Source organism: Sapajus apella, unplaced genomic scaffold (genome assembly GCF_009761245.1).
Source record: "Sapajus apella isolate SASKATOON/1434 unplaced genomic scaffold, GSC_monkey_1.0 scaffold103, whole genome shotgun sequence".
Classification (NCBI taxonomy): Eukaryota; Metazoa; Chordata; class Mammalia; order Primates; family Cebidae; genus Sapajus; species Sapajus apella.
Window position 1 is genome coordinate 5291254 of NW_022437043.1, and position 17769 is coordinate 5309022.

At 41.8% G+C, this 17769-nt stretch overlaps 1 protein-coding gene across 8 annotated transcripts in view; it reads right to left on the bottom strand.

Moving 5' to 3' along the window:
• Positions 1-17769, bottom strand: part of ZNF182 (zinc finger protein 182) — a 31579-nt gene that overhangs the window by 12207 nt on the left and 1603 nt on the right. The window lies entirely within an intron of this gene.

Genomic DNA, 17769 nt, shown 5'->3' on the forward strand with positions numbered 1-17769 from the left:
AATGGCATTTAGGTTAAGAATTAGTGCACTTCCAGTTGTATGAAGGATAGCTGTATTATGTTAGCATAACACAGTACAAATAAATCTTCAAATAAAGACAAATAAGATTTATTTGTGATTTCAGATGTGTATATTTTCAAGGTGACAAGGAATAGACTCACAATGGTTAATACTGAGTGTCAACTTGATTGGACTGAAGGATGCAAAGTATCATTCCTAGGTGTGTCTGTGAGGGTGTTACAGAGGAGATTAACGTTTGAGTCAATGGACTAAGAGAGGCAGATCCACCCTCAGTCTGGGTGGGTACTGTCTAATCAGCTGTCAGGGCAACTAGAATAAAGCAGGCAGAAGAAGGTGGGAGGAGCTGACTTGCTGAGTCTTCCGGCCTCATCTTTCTCCCATGCTGGATGCTTCCTGCCCTCAAATATCAGATTCCAAGTTCTTCAGCTTTTGGACTCTTAAACTTACACCAGTGGTTTGCCAGGCCCTTTGGCTGCAGACTGAAGGCTGTACTGTCACCTTCCCTACTTTTGAGGTTTTGGGACTTGGACTGGCTTCCTTGCTCCTCAGCTTGCAGAAAACTTACTGTGGGACTTTACCTTGTGATTGTGAGTCAATACTCCTTAATAATATTCCCCTCATATATTCATCTATCCTATTAATTCTGTCCCTCTAGAGAACCTTGACTAATACAGAAGTCATTGCAACATAATATACATAACGATTATAAAATGAAACAACATGTCAGAGTTTAGACCAAACATACCAGCCAAATCAGTAAACGTGATTAGGCCTTAAGAAGGCTTATTAAAAAAAGATCTCCAGATTGACACAAGCAAGATCCAGCTGTATGTTGTATACAAGAAATACAACTAAAACAAAGTGATTCAGGAAGTCTAAAAATTCAGATAGGCAATGGTCAACCAGACAAATAAATGGAAACAATAAGAAAGCAGAGGTTGAGATCCTGACATTATCCTTAGTCTAAAAATAAAAGGCATGCAAACAAATTGTGTATAAGGATATTCAGTAGGTTGATTTTCCACACAGTGATGTGGGTGCAGCAATTCTGACTCTACTTTCTATATATTGTAGACTCAACAAATGAGTGAATTATTGATGCTAGGAACCAATGCTCTCACTGTTAAAAAGGAAGGGAGATGCAAATATGCAATGAGGGATGACTAAGATTTCCAGGATCCTGTATGAACTCAAAGTATGTATATATGTGTGTGTGGTGTTCATGTGTACACATATATATGTAGATATACAGATGTAGATATATATGTGTATACACACATCTTTGTCCACTGAAAGGGCCTAGAAGTAATGATGCCCCAGCAGCAATGAGCACAGCTAGTACCCAAATTTTGGTTTCTAAATATAATTATCCATTAACAGGAACAAGAGCTCCTTAGAGAAATGGGTGATTCCAGGGCTAGGCTGGAACATCTTGTGCCAGAAAATAAGAACATGCTCAGCTTAGAAATGGACCAAACCTATCAAAGTCTTAAAATTCCACTGTTAGGACTGATATAGTTTGGATATCTGTTCCTCCAAATCTTATGTTAAAATGTGATCCTGGTCAGATGCAGTGGCTCATGCTTGTAATCCCAGCACTCTGGGAGGCCAAGGTGGGCAGATCACTTGAGGTCAGGTGTTCGATACCAGCCTGGCCAACATGGTGAAACCCCATCTCTGCTAAAAATACAAAATTAGCAGGCCGGGCGCGGTGGCTCAAGCCTGTAATCCCAGCACTTTGGGAGGCCGAGGCGGGTGGATCACGAGGTCAAGAGATCGAGACCATCCTGGTCAACATGGTGAAACCCCGTCTCTACTAAAAATACAAAAAAATTAGCTGGGCATGGTGGCACGTGCCTGTAATCCCAGCTACTCAGGAGGCAGGAGAATTGCTTGAACCCAGGAGGCGGAGGTTGCGGTGAGCCGAGATCGCGCCATTGCACTCCAGCCTGGGTAACAAGAGCGAAACTCCGTCTCCAAAAAAAAAAAAAAAAAATACAAAATTAGCTGGGTGTGGTGGCACACACCTGTAATCCCAGCTACTCAGGAGGCTGAGGCATGAGAATTCCTTGAACTCAGGAAGCGGAGGTTGCAGTGAGCCAAGATCATGCCACTGCACTCCAGCGGGCAACAGAGTGAAAGACTGTCTCAAAAATGTGATCCCCAGTGTTAAAGGGAGGGCATGGTGGGAGGTGCTTGAGTAATGGGAATGGATCCTTCATGAATGGCTTGGTGCCATTCCTTTGGTGATTAGTGACTTTTTACTCCGTATTTGTTCAGACGAGATCCGGTTGTTAAAAAGAGTCTGGAACCTCCCTCCCCCACTCTTGCTCCCACTCTTGCCATGTGACATACCTGTTCCGTCTTTGCCTTCTACCATGAGAAGCTTCCTGAGGCCTCACCAGATACAGATGCTAGTATCATGCTTCTTGTACAGCCTGCAGGACTGTGAGCCAAATAAACCTCTTTTCTTTATAATTTTTTTTAAAGAAAATGTTCAGAAAATTATAGGGGTGTGTTGAAAGGACACAAAAGCCAGCTTAAAGGGACTCTCACTGGCCAACTCAGGGACAACTGAGCATCGAAATAAATAATGACAGTAATATCCATTGAATAAAATAAAAACCCATAAAAGTAAAATAAAAATTTTCTATTCTTGATTATAAATAAATAAAGGAGATAAAAAAGCTCTGCCTCATAGGAAAATGACAATAAATAAAGAAGAAATAATAAGTTAGAAAATTGTTATTTGGCAACCATCACAGTAACTGATTCAGGTAAGATTCATCAATGGATATTAATAGGTGAAAAGTCTGATGAAGAATGGGACATTTATGTAGCCTTAAAGTATCATCCACAAATTACTTATTAATTACAAAGGAAAAATAGTAATGTTACAGTAGAGAAACGTGGCTAGTGAGAGAAACAAGTGATCAAAGTTAATATCATCAAAAGTAAGACAAATTGGGCTGGGTGCGGTGGCTCACACCTGTAATCCCAGCACTTTGGGAGACCAAAGTGGGCAGATCACTTGAGGCCAGGAATTCAAGGCCAGCCTGGCCAACATGGTGAAACCCCATCTCTACCAAAAATACAAAAATTAGCCAGGCACAGTGGTACACACCTGTAATCCCAGTTACCTGGGAGGCTGAGGCACAAGAATTGATTGAACCCAGGAGGTGGAGGTTGCAGTGAGCTGAGATGGCACCACTACACTCCAGCCTGGGCAACAGAGTGAGACTTCATCTCAAAAAAAAAAAAAAAAGAGAGAGACAAATTGACATCATATGCCCTGATGTGATACAACAAGGATACATCGCTTATATTGTTTTCCTGTCAGAAATTTATGATCTCAATCAAACCATGAGGAAACATCAGACAAACCCAAAGTGAGGGACGTTCTACAATATGGATGGCCTGTGTGCTTTAAAAATGTCACAGACATGAAAAACAAAGAAATGCTGAGGAAGTCTTCCAGATTAAAATATAAAGACTATACACTGCATAATAGTATTATATCAATGTTAACTTGCTGAGCTGCTGAGTGTGTTCAGTGTAATTTAATGATATAGAAGAATGTCCTTGCTCTTAAGAAACTGAGGAGTCCAGCTCCAGGGCTAAAACTCTATGTGTGATTTTTAATGCCTGACCAATGACAATTACAAAGACTTCAACTGTCAGGCTTTATAGGAGAAATCTGCCCCCATATCAGACTTGGAATATACTGCCAAGACATTATAGTCTCTAAAGAGACTTAGAGTCCAGGACTCAGGCCCCTCTGGCCAGCCCTGCTCTTACAAATATCTGTATTCCTAGGCCAGGCACCTTCACTGGAGAATGATGATCATTAACTCAAATTTCTTGGTTTGTTCGTGCCACTCCTGCTGATTATTGAGCCAGACCAGAGTAGCCCTCCTCAGGAAGTCAGGTCAACTGGTCCACAACAAAATCCAAAACATAGCTGACAAATTCTCAGGCATTAAGAAAAAAAAAAAAAAAAAAAAAACAGCTACTGCCAAAATAATAAAAATTAATTACCAACATCTACAAATGCATTTTTGCTGATATCTACAATATCAATAAAAATACTAATCAGGCACCCTCCCCTAAACAATCTGGGCAAGAGCCTTCCTCCAAAATCTGGGTCTGGTTACTCAATAATGGGATCTCAGAATAAGAGATTGATAGGCTTCTCACTAAAAAATTAAGAGACAGGTACTGGGCTGCACAGGGCTCAACATACAGCCCCACTAGGGTCTGCACAGTGATGACTAATATAAGACTATCTGAAGTGGCTAGCAGGAGTAAGGTGTCATTATGCCACTGTGTCTGCCATTAACTATCAAACTGTCACCCCTAAAATAAATGCATACATATGTGTGTATGTAGAAATGCAAAGAAAACACATGGACACACACACACACACACACACACACACACACACACACACACATTTATACAGAAATAAAGTAAAAACAAATGTGGGAAAAGGTCAAAAACTGCTGAATCTAGATGAAAGGTATACAATTATTCATTGCACTTTTCTCGAAACTTCTCTACAGGAAATAGCTAGCACATGTGGGAATTTGGTCAACCTCATTAATAAATAAATGAAAATGAGAAATCAACCATCAATTATATGAATGGCAAGGTTTAAAAACACTGATAGGGCCGGGCGCGGTGGCTCACGCCTGTAATCCCAGCACTTTGGGAGGCCGAGACAGGTGGATCACGAGGTCAAGAGATCGAGACCATCCTGGTCAACGTGGTGAAACCCCGTCTCTACTAAAAATACAAAAAATTAGCTGGGCATGGTGGTGCGTGCCTGTAATCCCAGGTACTCAGGAGGCTGAGGCAGGAGAATTGCCTGAACCCGGGAGGCGGAGGTTGCGGTGAGCCGAGATCGCGCCATTGCACTCCAGCCTGGGTAACAAGAGCGAAACTCCGTCTCAAAAAAATAAATAAATAAATAAAAATAAAAACACTGATAATACATGCTTGTGGGGACAATATTCAGAAACAAGCATTCTGTTGCACTCTTGGTGACAGCATGACCTTGTTAAGCCTTTTTAGAAGAGAATTTGGCAATTCTTCTTAAAAATTAAACCAAATTTCTTTATTTCAGCAATTCCAGTTATAGGAATCTGTCCTACAGAAATGTCTCCACAAGAATACAGACATGCACATTCATTCCCTTCCTAACTTTCATGATACAACAAAAGTGAAAACAACCCAAAATTCTATCAATAAGGGACCAAATAAAATAAAAATGATGGTTTATGCTTAAATTATAACTGTTATGGGTTGAATTATGTCCCTCCAAAATTCATACGTTGAGATCCTAACCCCCAATGTGACTGTATATATAGAGAGAGCCTTTAAGAAGGTAATTAAGGTTAAATAAGGCCATAAGGGCACGTCCCTCACCCAAGAGGACTAGTGTCCTTATAAGAAGAGAAAAAGATGCCAGAGCTCCCTCTCCCTCTCCCTGCACCCAAAGAAGAAAGGCCATGTGAGGCCACAGTGAGAAGACAGCCCTTGGCAAGCCAGGAAGAGCAGCCTACTGGTGCCTTGATCCTGGACTTCCAGCCACTACAGCTGTGAGAACACAGATTTCTGTTGTTTAAACCACCCAATCTCTGGTATTCTGTAATGGCAGCCTGAAATGACTAATACAATAATCTTGTGCAATTGTTAAGAAGGAAAAGGTGACAACACTTTGGTTACTCATTTGATGAGTATTTGTTAAATTACCACACTGAGTGAAAACCACAAGGTAGCAAACTGTATATTTACAAGCCTTCCTTGTTTCAAAGAAATGGACATTAGATAGAAATGGTAGATTTCTAGTCCTGACATGATGGCAGACACTGCCCTTTCCCTGCTCTTCCCCACTAAGCACAACTACAAACCCTGGAAGTGATGCAAGAGACAACCAAAGGAGAACTTTGAAAGGAGGAAAGTGGAAAGCACACAGGTTAAGGACCCGAGGACTTAAACAGTGGCAGGACATCTTATGATGCCCCCCATCCCAACACTGGAAGGCAACCTAGGCCCGTGTCTCTAAACCCCCAACCTAGCAACAGAACACAGCTCAGGTAGTCTCTGTCTTCCCCCAAATCAGCAGGAGTCCTTTCAACAACAAGCCTGTGACACCAGCAAAAGAGATTAATCTGGAGCCTTGTTGACAATAAGCAGCCAGCAGAAGTGCTTTTCTTCCCCACTGAGCCTGAGACTTCCCTCCCCTATCTAGACACTCCCTCTCCACTTCAAGACATCTGGCAGTCAGACAGAACAGCAGGGATACCCACACAACAAGCGCCCAGCCAGGAAATGCTCTTCATCTCTGCTGGCCAAAGAACCAGCTCTCTCACTCAGAGAACAGACACCGTGCAGATACAGCAGGGGGAAACTGGACACAACAGGCACCCAGCCAAGGAAGCACTGTTTGTCCCCTGTGTAGTGAATTCCTGGAATTTTATGTTGCCTTAGCATCCACTTTGAATATAAGTTGGACTTTCTTATACAAGAAGCAGGACTCAGTCATCCTTGACACGGTCTCCAGTTCTCCACCTCCACCCTGTTCCTCAATGTGGTTGACTCAGATATCAGCCTTATACAATCGCCTACTGCTGACCACCTCCCTAGGGGACAGCTAGACACAACCTACTTGACTAGCCCCTCTTCCGATCCCCACACCCCGCATGGACTGCACAGCTATGCCGCAGTGACCACCTCCCAGTGACAGCGTGACTCTATGGAACTTGCGCCTGCTTGCTCTAAACTCACCAGTTAAAACTCTCCATGGGAAAGCTGCTTGGGTAATGCCCTAGATCCCAAAAAAGGCTTCATCCCACAGGTCTGTCCTCCCATGCCCCTCTCTGTCCCCACTTGCTGGCTGAGCATGTGTGTCGGAGACAGCTTCCTGTCTCCCACTGGCTCTGCGAGGTGTGCTGCCCTCTTCTGCTTGGACCTGTAAGGAATACGCTGCCTCCGTGACTTCCCGTGTTCTGTTGAGTTGCCTCCTCTGCATCTCACCTGCCCCACAGATGCCCCACCTGAAACTAACTTCTCTCCCGGTCAGGGCTCTCCTAGAGAGTAGCTATCTTGGTAGGAGTAAAGTGGACCCAGATCAGACCAGAGGTACAAGGGTATCTGCCAGAATAAACAGGTTTCCTGGGAGAGGGACACCTGGTCGTGGGTCAGACACAGGCACTAAGCCGCCCACCAGGATAAAGAAGAATCCTCTGAAAGGCACATTTGTAAACACCCGCAATCACATTCCCTGGAGCCCCACCAGGATGGGGTTAGAATTTAAAGCCAAGCACATGATTAAAGGGTTAGAACTTTCAGGCCCACCCCTAGACCTCTGGGGAGGTAAAAGGGGCTACAGACTGAGTTAATCACCAATGACCAGTGATTTAATCAATTGTGCCCTTGTAATGGAACCACCATAGACAGCAGGGTTAGGGAGCTTCCGGGTTAGTGAACACACTGTGTTGCAAGGGTAGCACATACAGAGAGGCCATGGAAGGAAGCTCTGCACCCTCCCATATACAGTTTTACAGAACTATTCCATTTGATTGTTCCTGAGTTGTAGCCATCATAATAAACTAATAATCATAAGTGCTTTCCTGAGTTCTGTGAGTTGTTCTAACAAATTACTGAAACTGAAGGGTACATGGGAATCCCTGAATTTGTAGTCAACCAGGCAGAAATGCAGGCAGCCTGGGCATCTGAAGTGAAGTAGTCTTGTGGGAATGAGCCCTTGGCTTGGAGGTTCTGCACTAATTCTGGTACATACGTAGGAATTTGGGGAGGACACAATTCAGCCCAGTAACAATTTACAAAGACTTAAAGCAGCCAACACAAAAATGCTCCCAGGATTGCAAGTTCTCCTGAGACAAAAAAAATCTCAGCAAAGAAACAGATGTTATAAAAAAGAGAACAAAATGGAGATTATAGAACCAAAAAATACCGCAAGCAAATAAAAACTCACTGAATGAGATCAGTAGTTTAGTGGTGATGACAAAGAACAGAATCAGTGAACCTCAGAAAAGATCAATAGAATTTACTCAATCTGAGAAACAAGAAAAAAAATAAACTGAAAAAAAAAATGAACAGACTTTCAGGAACACATGGGACTATATCAGAAGATACAAATTCATATCACTGCTATTCCAGAAGGAGATGAAGAGAAACAGAATGTGGTTACTAGAGCATTCGTAGAAATAATACCTGAAAACTTCTCAAATTTGGCAAAATACATAAACCTACAGATTCAAGAAGTTGACCAAATCCATAATTCATGCCAAGGCATGGCAAAATTAAGGTTCTGAAAACTACAGAAACAGAAAAAATTTTGAAAGCTACCAGAGAAAAACAATGCATTACCTACAGGTAAAAAAATCAAAACCAAAAATCAACAACAACAACAAAAAAACAATTTGAATGATAGTAGATTTCTCATCAGAAACCATGGAGGCTAGAAAGAAGTGGCATATTTTTCAAGTGTTAAAGAAAAAATGTCTACCACCAATTCTATATCTGGCAAATTTTTCCTTCAGGAATGAAGGGGAAATTAAGACATTCTCAGGTGAAGGAAAACTAAAAGAATTTGTCTCTGGAAGACCTACTCTTAAGAAAATGCCCAGAGGAAGTTCTTCTAACACAAGGGAAGTGATAAAAGAATGAATCTTGAAGCATCAAGAAAGAACCAGGAACAACAGAAAGAGCAGAAAAATGACCAATTCGACATAAATGCATAGGGAAGAGAAAGGGAATCAGAGGAAGGAGTGGAAAGAGAAAGAATGAGAGACAAACTTCCCTAGGGACATTTAGCAAACTGTGAAGATGAGTCCCCTCCTCTCCAGAGGGTGATTTAACCAATCATGTTTTTAGTGTGTAAGATGGAGTCTCGCTCCATTGCCCAGGCTAGAGTACAGTGACGCAATCTTGGCTCACTGCAACTTCCGCCTCCCAGTTTCAAGCAATTCTCCTGCCTCAGCCTCCCGAGTAGCTGGGATTACAGGCGCCCGCCACCACATCTGACTGATTTTTGTTTTCTTAGTAGAGACGGGGTTTTGCCATGTTGGACAGGCTGGTCTTGAACTCCTAATCTCAGATGACCCACCTGCCCTGGCCTCCCAAGGTGCTGGTATTACAGGTGTGAGCCACCGTGCCCGGCCAATCATGCCCTTTTATATGTGCCCGGCCAATCATGCCCTTTTATATTCACATCTTTTTTACATTCCTGAGTAGTTTGGATTTTTATAGGGTGCAACTGTTCCATCTGCAATGAGAAAGAGTTCCATTTCTTTTATAAGACTAGCAGAAGAGAAAAAACTCCCACAATGAAACTACAATAAAAAGATATATGAGCGCACAGCCAACCCTCCCACTGCTTGCGGAATCTGCCTGGCAGTTCAGCAGTATGGCAACTATGGTTTGTCAAAGGACCACAGTGATGATGGTAAAAAGCAGCAGAGGTGGCAGACATGTTTGGTGTGGTGCCTTCTGGCTGGTGCTAGGCAGCTGGAGCACACAGGTACATACCTGGGATCTTGGTCCTGTGGGCAGTGTGGTATTGAGGGAATACATTCTCTTTCCAGGTCCACAAGGGGGTATAATTTCAAAGGCAAGAACTTCCCAGCGCCATAACCTTGCCCCCCACTCCATCTGGGGTCTTAAAGGTCTTTGTTTTAATTTTCACGCACGTGGGAATAATCAAAGGTCAATCACTCCAGCAGAAGTTTAAAGGAACTCCTTTCATTGGCCAGGGGCTTGGATAAGGTGGAAATTCCTCCCAGGTTAAAAGTCCCCCTCTTCCTCACCTCCTTAGATTCCCTCTCTGGGGTCCCCTTCCACTCAGTGTGGAAGCTGCTTTCCCTCTCCGGGATTCCATACTTGGGTCCCCTTCCACAATCCTCACGGAAGCTTTCTCTCTCTCATCTTTTTCTCTCTCTTTCTCTCTGCCTAAATAAATCACTTTCTGCAAAAACTCTTTGGGGTCTGATATTTACTTGCGAGCGTACTGCGCCGTGGTCTCCTCTGCCATTCTTGGGTGAGTGAGAGACCACAAGCCTGGAAAAACATCCTCCTAGGGGAGCTGAGCACTCCCCTGTATCCCAAAACCGGGAAACAGTGCGTCCCAAGCAAGGTGGCAGAAGCCCATTCTACCCTGTCTTTCTCATTGAATACAAGAATAGAGCTTGGACAGAGGCCGGGCGCAGTGGCTCACGCCTGTAATCCCAGCACTTTGGGTGGCCAAGGCAGGTGGATCACCTGAGGTCAGGAGTTTGAGACCAGCCTGGCCAACATGATGAAACCGCATCTCTAATAAAAATACAAAAATTAGCCAGGTGTGGTGGCAGGCACCTGTAATTCCAGCTACTCTGGAGGCTGAGGCAGGAGAATCACCTCAACTTGGGAGGCAGAGATGGCAGTGAGCCAAGACTACACCATTGCATTCCAGCCTGGGTGACAGAGCGAGACTCTTGTCTCAAAAAGAAAAAAAAACTTGGACAGAATCCATGAACTAGCAGTTTTATGACTCTGAAAAGTAAAAAAAATAAATAAATAAAAAATAAAACAGCGGGTAGATTATGGGAAAAGGTCAGAATTTAAAGTGCCACTAAATGGACTGTGAGTTTGCCACTTATTCTCTGCTATCTCCTGGTCCAGGATCAAGGCATCATCAAACCAAGAATACAGCACTGAGACACACACACACACACACACACACACACAGAGAGAGAGAGAGAGAGAGAGAGAGAGAGAGAGAGATCTCAAGAAGCAGCCCTCTAGATCTGGCTTGAAGAGTGGTCAAGAGAATGGGGCACAGTTGGGGGAAGTGTGCAGCATAACATAGTAAGTGAAGTCTCAGTTTTCTGTCAGGAGGAGGGACAAGGAAACCCACAGGGAATCAAGAAGTACACGGGAGATCATGGAGAGGAGTCCACCCCATAAAATCATTTATCCACTCCTGGGCTCACCCTCAAGCTGTACATGGATGGATCAAATCCTACACAGAAAAGTGAACACTTTGAGAACTGAACTAAGGAACAAATCACTGCCTGCCTATGTCCCAGAATGGCCACAGGGTTGCACACAGACAGGACAGGTCTGAATGGCACTGCACAGGTTTGAAAACTGAATTGACATCGAAACCACAAACCACAGAAGGCTGATTAGAACTTGCAGCCTGAACTCAACCAGGCTGCCTGCCTATCACAAACAAAAACATCAACTTTCTCCTCAGGATTTCAATATAACCCCATCTCATAACATCATCTTCAAAATGTCCAGGACATAATTCAAAATTACATGGTACACAAAGAACCAATCAAATCTCAATTCACATGACAGAAAACAACCAACAGACACCATCACTGAGATTACACAGATGTTGGAATTATTTGAGAAAGTCTTTAAAGTAGGTATTATAAAAATGCCCCAAGAAGTAAGGGCAAACACTCTGAGAACCAACAGAAAAATAGAAAGTTTCACCAAAGAAACAGAAGATATAAAGAAGAACCAGCCAGGCACGATGGCTCACGCCTGTAATTCTAGCACTTTGGGAGGCCAAGGTAGGCAGATCGCAAGGTCAGGAGTTTGAGACCAGCCTGGCCAATATGGTAAAACCCGTCTATATTAAAAATTAGCTAGGCATGGTGGTGCACACCTATAGTCCCAGCTACTTGGGAGGCTGAGGCAGAAGAATCACTTGAACTCAGGAGGCAGTGGTTGCAGTGAGTCGAAATTGCACCACAGCACTACAGTCTGGGCGACAGAGTGAGACTCCATCTCAAAAAAAAAAAAAAAAAAAAAAAGAACCAAATGAAAGTTTTGAAACTGAAATAAATCCCCACTTGATGGACTCAACACAACAGAGATAACAGAGAAAAGGGTAAGTAAACTTCAAGGTAAACCAATAAAAATTACCTAATCCAAAGAACAGAGAAAACACTGCAAAAATGTGAACAGATTCTGGGACCTATGGGACAATACCAAAAAGTCCAAAATTTGTATCATCAGAGCTCCAGAAAGAGAGGAGAAAGAGGATCGTACAGAAAAATACCTGGAAGAAATAATTCCTGAACACTTCCCCAAATTTGGCAAAAGACAAAAATCTGTATGTTCAAGAGGCTCAGCAAGTCCTAAACAGGATAACCCCAAAGAAATCCACACTCAGAAATATCATAATCAAAGTGCTGCAAACTAAGGACAAGTGAAAAACAGCATATTATTTACAGGAGAACAACTATTTAAATGACTGTGCATTTCTCATGAGAAACCAGGGCATATAGAATTGGAACAGCATTGTGAAATTTCCAAAAGAAAACAACAGTATACTGAAAAATCTATATGCTGTAAAAATCTCCTTCAGAAATGAAGGTGAAATGAAGACATTCTCAAGGAAGGAAAACCAAGACTGTGTTGCCAGCAGACTTGCTCTGAAACAACTGCCAAAGGCAGTTCTTCACAACAGGCAATTGATACCAGAAGGAAGCTTAGATTATAAACAATGAAGGCAGAACATCAAAGTGGTAAAAATCTGGGTAAATAGAATAGATTATCCTCTTGAGTTCTTTAAAATACATTTGACAGTTGGAAGAGAAATAACATTTTCTGGTAGAATTTTCAATGTATGCAGAAGTAATATTAACACATAAGACAAAAAAACATAAAGGGGAGAGGGAAAAAGGACTTATAAGATGGTAACATTCACATACTCCACTTAAAGAGGTAAAATATTGATTCTAAGCATATTGTGTAAACTTAAATATACACAGTAATTTGCAGGGCAATCACCAAAAAAACTATGTAACTCTGTAAATAGATATAGTAAAAAACACAACAAATAAAAATATAATCTAAGAAAATGTTCAAATAACCCAAAAGAAGGCAGAAAATGAGAAACAGAGAAACAAAAAGGGAGAAAAACTAGAAAACAAATAATAAAGTGACAAATACCTAAATCCAAGTGTATCAATAATTACATTAAATGTCAATGGACTGAATATACCAATTAAAAGAAAAGAAATTCTCAAAATGGATTTAAAAAATATTACCCAACTGTTATGGACTGATAGATTCATATACTGAATCACCAAACCCCAATGTGACTGTATTTAGAGACTGGGCCTTTACAGAGATAATTAAGGTTAAATGAGGTCATAAGGGTGGGGCCCTAACCCAGCAGAACTGGTACACGTATAAGAGAAATGGACACCAGAGCTTGCTGTGTGTGTCTGCAGAGGAAAGGCCATGTGAGAACAAAGCAACAAGGTGGCCATCTGCAAGCCAGAAAGAGTGCCTGCGGCTAAAATCAAACCAGTTAGTACCTTGATCCAGGACTTCCCAGCTTCTGAACTATGAGGAAATTAATGCTGTTTAACCCACCCAATATGTGGTACTTTGTTATGGCAGCCCAAACAGACTAATATACTCATCTACGTGCTGTCTAAAAGAATATACTGGCCAGGCGAGGTGGCTCATGCCTGTAATCCCAGCACTTGGGAGGTCAAGGTAGGTGGATCACCTGACCTCAGGAGTTTGAGACCTGCCTGGGAGACATGGCAAAACCCCATCTCTACAAAAAATTAGCCAGTTGTGCTGGTGTACACCTGTGGTCTCAGCTACTTGGGAGGCTGAGGTGGGAGGATCACTTGAGCCCAGGAGGTCAAGGCTGCAGTGAGCCAAGATCATCCCACTGTACTCCAACCTGGGTGACAGAGGGAGATCTGGCAAAAAAAAAAACAAACTTCAAATACAATAATACATATAGGATAAAAGTAAGAACGGAAAAAAGTATACCATTGAAATGCCAATGAAAGGAAAACTGGAGTGACCATATTTAAGAACAGCCAAAGTAGACTTCAGAGCCAAAACTCATCCAGGATGATTAATGACATAAGGATACAAAAATTCACCAGGTGGGCACGGTGGCTCATGCCTGTAATCCCAGCACTTTGAGAGGCCAAGGCGGGCAGATCACTTGAGGCCAGGAGTTCGAGATCAGCCTGGCCAACATGGCGAACCCCTGTCTCTACTAAAATACAAAAATTAGCTGGGTGTGGTGGTAGGCACCTGTAATCCCAGCTACTTGGGAGGCTGAGGCAGGAGAATCACTTGAATCTGGGAAGTGGAGGTTGCAGTGAACAAGATCGCACCACTACACTCTAGCCTGGTAACAGCAAGACTCCATCTCAAAACAAAAAAAAATCAATTCACCAAAAAGATACAACGCTCCTAAAAGTGTATGCCTCTAACAACAGAGCTTCAATATATATGAAGGAAAACTGATAAAACTGACAGGAGAAATAGGCAAATCTGCAATAATAACTGTATACTCAATATTCCTTTCTCAGTAACTGATAAAACCAGTAGACAGAAAATCAGCAACAATATAGAAGTAAACACCATCAACCAACTGTATGCAATTAAGATATAAAACACTCCACCATAAAAGAACAGAACATACATTCTTTTCTTTTCTTTTTTTTTTTGGAGACAGAGTCTCACTCTGTTGCCCAGGCTGGAGTGCAGTGGTGTGACGTCAGCTCACTGCAACTTCTTGAACCTGGGAGGTTCAAGGTTTGCTTGAACCTGGGAGGCAGAAGTTGCAGTGAGCTGAGCAGCCTGGGCGACAAATAAGACTCTGTCTCAAAAAAAAAAAAAAAGAAGAAGAAGAACAAGAAGGAAATTCTGCCATTTGTAACAATGGATGAACCTGGGGGACATTATGCTAAGTAAAATAAGCCAGGCACAGAAAAATAAATACTGTATGTGCTCACTCACATGCAGGAGCTTAAAAAGTTGTTCTCATAGACGTAGAGAGCAGAATAGTGGTTACTAGAGGCAGGGAAGGGTTGAGGGGTGGGTAGCCAAAGATTGGTTAACAGATACAGAAGTACAGCTGGATAGGAAGATTAAGTTCTAGCATTCTACAGCACCATAGGGTGACCATAATTAACAGCAATTTAGAGTATATTTTCAAATAGCTAGAAAAGAAGATTTTGAATGTTCTCAATACAAAGAAATAATAAATGATACTAATTATCTTGATTTGATAATTACACGTTGTAGACATTTATCAAAACATTCCAGTGCACCCCATAAATATGTATAATTAGTATGTGTCAATTTAAAATAACAAGGCCAGTGGCTCACAGCTATAATCCCAGCACTTTGGGAGGCCGAGACAGACAGATCACCTGAGGTAAGGAGTTCAAGACCAGTCTGGCCAACATGGTGAAACCCCGTCACTACTAAAAATACAAAAATTAGCCAGGTATGGTGGCACATGCCTGTAGTCTCAGCTACTCAGGCGGCTAAGGCAGGGGAATTGCTTGAACCTGGGAGGTGGAGGTTGCAGTGAGCCGAGATCCCACCACTGCACTCCAGCCTGGGCGACAGAACGAGACTCCGTCTCAAAAAAAATTAAAAACTTAAATAATAAAATAATAAAAGAAAAAAAAGAAAGTCTCCTCAACAATTGGGGTTAGAACAATTTAAAATTCACAGGCAAAATAATGAACCCTGACCTAATCCTCATACCTGACTCAAAAATTAATGCAAAAGGGCTGGGAGCAGTGGCTCACACCTGTAATCCCAGCACTTTGGGAAGCCAAGGCAGGTGGATCACCTGAGATCAGGAGTTTGAGACCAGCCTGGCCAACATGGTGAAACCCCGTCTCTACTAAGAACATAAAAAGTAGCCAGGTGTGGTGGGGCATGCCTGTAGTCCCAGCTATTCGGGAAACTAAAGCGGGAGAATCACTTGAACCGGGGAGGTGGAGGTTGCAGTGAGCCGAGATCACCCTACTGCACTCCAGCCTGGGCAACAGAGAGAGACTCCATCTCAAAAAAAAATAATAATAATAATGCAAAAGGAATCACCTAAATGCAAAATCTAAAACTATAAAACTATAGAATAGGAGAAAATCTTCATGACCTAGGGTTAGGCAAAGTTCATAGACATGACACCAAGGGCATGATCCACAAATAAATGATTCATAAATTGGAAATTTTCCAAATTAAAAATTCTTGCTCTGCAAACAACATTATGAGAAGAAAAGGACAAGCAATACCCTTGGAGAAAACATTTACAAACCATATATCTGACTAAGGATATATAAAGAACTCTGAAAACTCAACAATAAGAAAATCCAATTGAAAAATGGGCAGAAACTTTTGAATAGACACTCATCAAGAGGACAGACAAAAAGTAAATAAGCATATATAAAGATGCTTAACATCTTTAACCATTAAGGAAATGCAAATTAAAATCATTATGAGATAAATTACTAAATAAAAAATACTGACAATACAAAGTACTGACAAAAATATGGAACAATTAGAACTCATACACTGCTGGGAGAAATGAAAAACGGTTCAGCCACTCTAGAAAATTGGCAGATTCCTAAAAAGTTAAACATACCCTTACCATATGACCCAGTAATCCATTATTTACTCCACAGAAATGAAAACCTATGTTCACACAAAACCCTGTGCATGATTGTTTAAAGTAGCTCTACTTATAACTGCCCAAAACTGGAAATAACCCAAATATGTCTTTCAACAGGTGGATGGATGAATACACTGTGGTACATTTATACCATGGACTACTATTCAGCAATAACAAAGAAACAACTACTGACACACACAGCTTGGATAAATCTCCAGGGAATTATGCTGAGTGGAAACAAACAAAAGAAACAATCTGAAAAGGTCACATACCATATGATCCATTTATATCACATTCTTGAAATGACAAAATTCCCAAAATGGTGAACAGATTTGTAGCTGCCAAGAGTTTAGGAATGAGTATGGGGGAGGAAGGGCAGTGGCTGTGGCTATAAAGGACAACTTGAGGGATCCTTGCAATGATGGGGCTATTCTGTGCTTGACCGTATCAATGTCAATATCCTGATTTTGATATTGTACTATGGTTTTGCAGGATGTTATCATTAGGGGAATCTAGGAAAAGAGTACATGGGATTTCTCTGCATTATTCTTTCAACTGAATGTAAATCAATCATCTCAAAAAGAAAACGTTACATAACACATGACACCCCACTTACATGACATTCTTGAAAAGACAAAACTATCGTGACACAGAACAGACCTGTCACTGCCTGAGGTTACAGGTTGGGGAGGATATGACTATTAACAGAGTAGCATGAAGGAGTTTTTTGGGGTGATGAAACTACCATCTATCCTATAGATTAGTTATACCATTCTAAAAGAAAAATCAATTACACTGTATGTTAAATTAAAAAATAAAAATGTTTAAAGTGAAAGAAAAAGATGGTGGGCTGCAGGTATCTGAAAAATTTTTGTCTCTTGGGCAAAAGAGAATTCAAAGTCCAACTAAGAAAATTGCTTCAGGAAAATCATGGGAAAGATAAGCAGGTTTCCTAAGAGATTTCATTCCCAAGTTACATTTTGACATGATGTCTCCAGCTCACTGAAGAAAGCTGTAGGACATATCTGCAGGGAAGCATTTATCACCAGGCTGTAGTTGAGGACAATTCCACTATCCACATGAAAACCCAGCAAAGAAACACCTTTAAACACAATTCCAGGCAACCTTGACTTCCCCTGAAGGCTCAGTGTGCTCTCTCCTGATGAGTAAGCTGAGCCAAGGTACTGGTCATGTTTCCCTCTGGCTACCAGAAGGCTCAAAGAGAAACTGACAGCCCAACATTAATATCTGTTACACCCTAAGTCCTGTACACCTCT